This window comes from Cajanus cajan, chromosome 8 (assembly GCF_000230855.2).
Source record: "Cajanus cajan strain Asha chromosome 8, NIPB_CcT2T_4, whole genome shotgun sequence".
Lineage (NCBI taxonomy): Eukaryota > Viridiplantae > Streptophyta > Magnoliopsida > Fabales > Fabaceae > Cajanus > Cajanus cajan.
In genome coordinates this window covers 44,009,465-44,017,548 of record NC_138524.1, presented here as the reverse complement: position 1 = coordinate 44,017,548, position 8,084 = coordinate 44,009,465, and positions in this window count along the sequence as shown.

Below are 8,084 nucleotides of genomic sequence, written 5' to 3'. Positions count from 1 at the left end.
GTTTGTTTTTTCAATAAACAGAGAATAAGTGATCTTCCAGTACACCTATCATCTGTATGCATGTATGCGGTATGATGCACCTAATTCTATTCGATTTATTTTTTCAAAAGAATTAACCGATGCGTTTCTTTGTTTGGATCTTGCCATTCCTCTAGACGGGCTGTGCGCTACCGATTTCTGTAACCGAGGAATGATGCGTGTTATATTGAGATGGGCGTCATCAACCCAGTGATTCTTCCCTTCCTTTAGAAGACATGTCAACCCTCCTATTGATCACTATATCTCCATGTTTCCACTAGATTATTCTAAAATCGTTTGGGACAAGAGAGAAAAGAAAGGAAAGATATTTTTTGTTCAGAAGTTTGTGTTTTAGAGGGGATTATTTTTTTTGAAAATGGTTTTTGTAAGAATGGTTGGCCAAGGTAGGCTTATGTGTTTAGGCTTGTTTGATTAAACACTTATGAAGTTAAGAAAATCTTGTTATTGACGTTGTGATTTTGACAACTTAGATAGCTTCCCTTGAACCTTTTTTGAATTCGGCCCATGGTACCATCATGGATTTCTTTTGTTTTTTGATTGTCCTTATTTTTGCCTAAAACACCCTTTTGTGGCGTTTTAGCGGACTTTTGTTTTTGTTTGTTTTTGCAACCCTAACTTTTGCCTAGGTCACCCTTTCGTGGGATTCCTAGCGGGTCTTTTGCTCTTATTTTTGCGCAGTCCCCTTTTTGGGTTTCCTGCCGAGCTTCTTTTATTTTAAAGGATTTCTTTTTATCCATGATGGCACTTGTCGAGGCCAAGGGAAGGTGCTCCAAGTTGTCACACACACTTCCACATAAAAATGATGCGGGTTTATTATTATTAAGATGATTTTAACCTCATTCATGTTTATTCAAACAGGGTTAAAAAATAATGTGGTTTAGAATTTTATTATAAGCAAGAAAAGAAGCAGTAAGAAATGATAAAGAATGATTTTATTATAATCATAATGGAAACATGTGCCCTATCGAGGCTCGGGGGTCGGGCTGTCCCCGAGGAGTGATCTCTAATAGTCATCAGGTCTATACATCCCTATCGGAAGGAGAAAAACACTTGACGACGACGACCGGCCTTAACGCTTGTGAACCGGCCTTCCTAAAGATCTGGCTTAAAGAACGTCGAGAAGGATCTTTGTTCCTCTTCGTCCTTTGATCTTTATTAGGGTTGTATCCTAACCCTTGTTTCCCCGGATTATCCTTAATAATGGGTAGCTCGGGAATTCCTTGGGAATCCTTGCCAAGTCCTTGTCCTGGCAAGTATCCGTTCTTGGTGAGCATGGAGGCTACCTTCTTCATTTCTCGGGGAAACGTTTCAACATTGGAAATTTCCAACGCTTGGAAGGCGGTTTCTAGAGCTTCCTCCGCTGCATCCACGTAAGGTATGGTGGATGGCTTGCTGATGAGTATGTCATCTTCAGCTTGTACAGTCACCAGCTTGTCACCCACTATTAATTTGACTTTCTGGTGGAGCGTAGAAGGAACAGCTTTTGCATCATGAATCCAAGGTCGGCCGAGGAGACAGCTGTATGCGGGAGTAATGTCCATCACTTGAAATTCGACGTTGAAGATGGTGGGTCCAATTTGGATTGGAAGGTTGACTTCTCCCACCACTTCTCTTTTAGAACCGTCGAAAGCTCGAACGATCATGTTGCTCGGGCGCATTTGGACTCCCTTGATTGCCACTTGATCAAGCGTTCTTTTGGGCATCACATTCAAGGAAGATCCGTTATCCACCAAGACTTTAGCGATGTGATACTCCTTGCACTTTACAGAGATGTGCAAGGGCTTGTTGTGATTCGGTCCCTCAGCGGGGATCTCTTCATCGGTGAAAGTGAGGTGATCATTAGCCGTGATGTGACTAACAATCCCCTCAAATTTGTCTTGGGAGATAGTGTGCGAAACGTATGCCTCGTTCAAGACTTTCAACAGAGCTTGCCGATGCGGTTCGGAGCATAGGATCAACGACAACAGAGTAATCTTTGCTGGCGTCTTATGAAGTTGATCCATGATGGAGTACTCGCTCTGTCGGATATACTTTAACAGCTCGTCTGTCTCCTCCTCGGATTCTTTATTTTCCTCGGTTTTCCCTTCTTTTTCTTTCCCTTTATTCTTGGGAGCTTTGTCATGAAGATCTTCGGGAGTGTAGATCCTGCCACTCCTAGTCATGCCCCCAAGTCCAGCGATGTTAGAGATATCGCTGTCGGCAGAAGAATGGATGTCGTATATCCATGGCACAGCCTTATTCGATTCGTAGGGAAAAGGTCTTGGAGCAGTGATCCTTAACGGTGTCGGACCTTCCCCTTTGTTTGTCTTGATTACCAACAACGGAGTTGACGTGTGTTCGCTTGACGCGGTTGTTGGCTTGCATTTAATAACAAATGGCGTGCGATCCATTCTGAACATACGCATCGCTTAATCCTTTCTTTTTATTAATGTTTATTAATGAATTACTAGGAGGGATGTATGAAATGCAAACCTAGATCCCTCCATGATCTTTGATAAGAATGCATGATATGAGATGATGGCGATGAATATGCATGCATTGTGTTTATTCAACTAAGCATTATCATGTTTTTAGGATGTCCCTAAGATGATGCATGATATTGCTTAGTTTGGATAAATAACCCTTTTTCTTTTTTTGGGTATTTTGTTTTGTATATATTTTTATTTTTTATTTTTTTGGGTGAAAAGGGAAACTACCTACATGAATGTGATGATGGTAGATGTTAACACCATGTAATGGAAGATTCTTATTCCTATTTATTCTTATTTTAAAAAGGAATGTTGTATGTTTAAAGAATGCAATGTATGCTCAAACAATGTCACATAAACAATGCACAAACAATTCACTCATCCACGAACAGTCACGAGCGAATCACGAGGTAGGGGTATCCTGCAGAAAAGTGCATATTCAAGGTGGTTCTAACTGTTCTCACCGGTCTGAGGCCCCCAAGGTGCCCCCATTATAGGGACCCAATTCCTCTCGTCGTAAGTCGATGGAAAGTTCCAACGCACTGTCGGACTTGAGTTCATGGTTATCACCTTGAGTGATGTTTTCCGACAACGGTCTACGGGCACCTATAGACCCATTCGACAACCGGCCGTACTAACATCCACTCCCTATGGCTTTCCACTCATGCCCCCGGGTATAGAGGGAACTGTTGTGTGCAAAGGTTTGTGTGCAGTTTTTATTTCAAACAATTGCAAAAATTTAAACATTCAACAGTTATTAAAAGCCACATAGATAAAACATATTATCATACAAGTGAGGGGTAATAAAGTAATTTTAAACTATTATTTTGAAAAGAATCCATCACTAAATGGGACTGACTCTCGAGGCTTCCCCAGTGAAGTCGCCATCTGTCGCCACCCGCCGAAACGGACCTTGGCATTCGCGACGATGGTCGGACTTGTTGAAGATTGAAGAATCTACATCTGGAAGATGTTCCCTAGAAGTTTTAGCTTTGATGTTTTGCTCATGTTGCTTTTTATTTTAAGCCTATGTCAAAAGGATAATGTATTGATTGTTTAAAAGATTAGGCTTGTATGTGTTTGTTTGTTATGTGTTAAAAATTAGTAATTAACATGAAGGTGAAAATATCATAATACTCATTTTTCTTATTTCATTCATTGTTGAGAACATGAAGTATTAATTTACTGAGTGTTTGAGACTTTAAATGAAAACTTGAAAACATCAGAAATTTTCTGAGTTAAGGAATAGATTACCTAAACTGGTAATAGATTACCTGACTCGTGTTGAAAAACTGATTGATACTGGAATAATCGATTACCATGTGTGGTAATAGATTACCAAACTGATTCTGATGATTTCAAGAGGAAAAAGGATCGTGTTAATCGATTACCTCTTTAAAGTAATCGATTACCTCTGTTCCAAATGTGAGTTTTGTGTTATTTTGGCATCGTGTTAATCGGTTACCATGTTAGGTAATAGATTAAAACAGGAGCTGAAATAATTAGTTCAGTTATTCTAACTCGTGGTAATAGATTACCATCACAGGTAATAGATTATCTCTGTTATGAATATAACTGAAATAACTGTTTCCTTGCACATGAAAATTGTCTTTAAATAAGATTAAAACTGAAGCTTTTAATGGAAGAAAGAAAAATTTTTTACACACGGAAAAAAGAGAGATACTTACACGAAAAAGAGAGACTTTTTTAGAATACACATTACTGCAAAAGAGAAAAAGATTTTCTGAAAAAGAAAGAAAGAACGTATCTGCTGAAAATCAACTTTTGGAAAAAGAAGTGTGCAAGATCAATTCAAGAAGATGAAGTTCATATAGAAAATTCATTCTAAACTGGTTTACGTTGTTGAAGATCATATCTACACGAACAGGTGTACTCGTTTCTGATCTTTTGTTATTGTTTGAATGGTTTTAACTCTTGAGATTAGAGAATCTCTGGAAGAGTTGTGTAAAGAGAAATCTTGAGATAGGTTTTTCTCAAGTAGGATATTGTGGGATCAATATTCTTGGGTTATATGTTTCTTGTGGAGTCAAGAAATGGTTTGTTAATCTTGTGGGTGTCAAGATTTGCTTGTTAAATTCATTGATTGGATATTGCTTGTGCAGGGTGCATGTAAAGAATATCAATAGTGGATTTGACTGGATTTAGAGGTGTATCTAAATCTGAAACTGGATGTAGGCCTTTGGATGGCTGAACCAGTATATATCTTGGTGCATGATTTTCTTAACCCTTACACTCTTTACATTCTGTATAAGTTTCTTGATTAATGTTGTATGAAGAAAAATATTATCTGCAGAAACTGAACTTTAAAGATTCTTGGTAATTGATAAAATCAATCTTTACATATCTTGTATTAATTGTGTTATTCAAATCTTGTTGGATAAGCTGTGCATATATAACTCTGAATTACTTTTTATGTTTAAAGGTTTGATTTAAATCAAGATTTGTTTGGTAAAGATTTAGAAAGCAAACAAGAAAAGGAAAAATAACATAGAATCTATTCAACCCCCCCTTCTAGATTCTAACCGTAGGGACCAACAGGACTCGTTTTTATAGTTTGAAAAGTGGTGGATTGTTAGAACGACTTATTCTCAAACTGAGACCTTATCGAACTAACAATTTTATTAAATGATTCACCAATCCATGTTAATCCCAAGCGGGACCCTCCATGGATTAGTGGTTTTCGCAAAAGGTAGGGTTCTTGGAGTCGCCACCAATGTTTTACTCAAAACATTGGAAAAAGGGATAAGGCAATTGATTTTCGCAAATCAACCTTGGCCATTACAACCAGAGTTGGGTAAGGGAGTCGGTTACGTGCGGGGAAGGTGTTAGCACCCCACAACGCCCCTTTCGGGTTCCCTATGACGGATTATTTCATAAATAACAGTGTAAAATTACTAAATTACCCCTATTTATTATAAACGATTATATATTAAATATCTACATGATGACGAATTTAAATATGCAACAATCAGAAAGCGGTAAAAAAAGGGATTTTTAGAGAAGAAACCTCTTGAAGCGTGCTTTTTATATATCAATGAAGTTTAGGAGGCTTTTTGGCGCTCCCTCCCTCTACAAGCTCGCTCGCTCCTTCCTAAAAATTAATCTTTACTACGGAAATCAAAAAGATTTCCCTTCGACTAGTCCGAATTCTCAAGCTAAATGCTCAGAACTCAAGAACTTCGTCGGATCGACTCTCGGAGAGAATTCTAGGGCAGAACACTGCTCAAAAACCCCAGAATACTCAACAAGAGGGTCCAGAAGTCTGGAAAAAGTGTGGAATGACGTCCAAATGACGTCTTATTTATAGGGGTGAGGCGCAGTAGGGCCTCTGACATCAATACGGCCCGTACTGAAGATTTGAACTACAGTACGGCCGTATTGAATTCAGTACGGCCGTACTGAAGTTTCAAAAACTTCAGTACGGCCGTATTGGTTTCAGTACGGCCGCACTGAAGTTCAAAAACTTCAGTACGGCCGTATTGGTTTCAGTACGGCCGTATTGTAGTTCAAAATGTGCAGTACGGCCGTACTGAACTCCAAGGAGGCCGTATTAAGCTCCAATCTTCCCACTTCCTTATTTTTAGCTACTCTAAGACCTCTAAACCTACAGATAGTCATCCTATGGTCTTCTGGGAGTCCTTCTGGCTGACTTTCCTTTGATCTTTGAGAGTCTTCGAGTCTTATTTCCGACCCGGACAATTTTAGGGGTCTACAGCCATCAATAACATAACAATAAAATATAGGCACCCAATCCTTAGGCTAGATGATATGTTAGACGAATTACATGGGGCCATCATCTTTTCCAAAATTGACCTTAAAAGTGGTTATCACCAAATTCGAATCAAAGAAGGTGATGAATGGAAAACCGCTTTTAAGACCAAGAATATGAGTGGTTAGTGATGCCTTTTGGTCTCACTAATGCCCCTAGTACTTTCATGCGCCTAATGAATCATATTCTTAGGGATTGCATAGGAAAATTTGTGGTTGTCTACTTTGATGACATCCTTGTGTATAGTAAGACCTTAGATGAACATCTTGGACATCTAAGGCAAGTCCTAATAATTCTTAGAGTCAACCACCTCTATCCCAACCTTGAAAAATGTACTTTTTGTCAAGAACAAGTTAAATTTTTGGGCTTCATTGTTGGCAAAGAGGGAGTACAAGTTGACTCCGAGAAAATAAAGGCTATCCAAGAATGGCCCACCCCAAAAAGTGTTGGAGAAGTTAGAAGTTTTCATGGCTTAGCTAGCTTCTATAGAAGGTTTGTAAAAGACTTCTCGACACTCGCATCCCCTCTTAACGAGCTTGTTAAGAAGGATGTGCCTTTCCTTTGGGGTGAAGCCCAAGAAAAAGCATTTAAAAACCTAAAAGAGAAATTCACCAATGCACCCATTCTAGCTCTACCAAATTTTGATCAAACCTTTGAGCTAGAATGTGATGCATCCGGTTTGGGCATAGGTGCTGTGTTACTTCAAGGAGGTCACCCTATTGCTTACTTTAGTGAAAAACTTCATGGGGCCACCTTGAATTATCCCACCTATGACAAGGAACTCTATGCCCTCCTAAGAGCTCTCCAAGTTTGGGAGCACTACTTGGTGACTAAAGAATTTGTTATTCACACCGACCATGAGTCACTCAAGTATCTTAGAGGGCAAGGGAAGTTGAATAAAAGGCATGCAAAGTGGGTGGAATATCTTGAACAATTCCCCTACATCATCAAATATAAGAAGGGAAAGAGCAATGTGGTAGCCGATGCTCTTTCAAGGAGGCACACCTTGCTCTCCACCTTAGGAACACAAATACTTGGCTTTGATGATGTAAAAGAATTGTATGAGCTTGATTTAGACTTCCAAGCCACTTATGCCAAATGTCTCCAAAAGCCTTTTGATGGATTCTATCTTCTTGAGGGGTATCTTTTTAGAATGGGCAAACTTTGCATACCCCAGGGATCCATTAGAAAACTTTTGGTCAAAGAGAGTCATGAAGGCGGTCTCATGGGCCATTTTGGGGTTGATAAAACCCTAAGTTTCTTGAAAGCTAAATTTTATTGGCCCCACATGAGAATAGATGTCCAAAGGCATTGCTCCAAATGCATTACTTGTTTGAAAGCTAAATCAAGAGTAATGCCTCATGGACTCTATACCCCCCTTCCTATAGCTAGCTCCCCTTGGGTAGATATTAGCATGGACTTTGTGCTTGGGCTTCCAAGGACTCAAAGGGGATTTGACCCCATCTTTGTGGTAGTGGACCGTTTTAGCAAAATGGCTCATTTTATACCATGCCACAAAGTGGATGATGCTAGCTATATAGCTAAACTTTTCTTTAGGGAAGTGGTCCGTTTGCATGGTCTACCCAAAACAATTGTGTCCGATAGGGATGCTAAGTTCCTTAGTCATTTTTGGAAAGTTTTATGGGAAAAACTAGGAACTAAGCTCCTCTATTCTACTACTTGTCATCCTCAAACCGATGGCCAAACCGAAGTAGTAAATAGATCCCTATCCATTTTGTTGAGGGTACTCCTCAAAGGAAATAAGAAAACTTGGGATGATTGTCTCC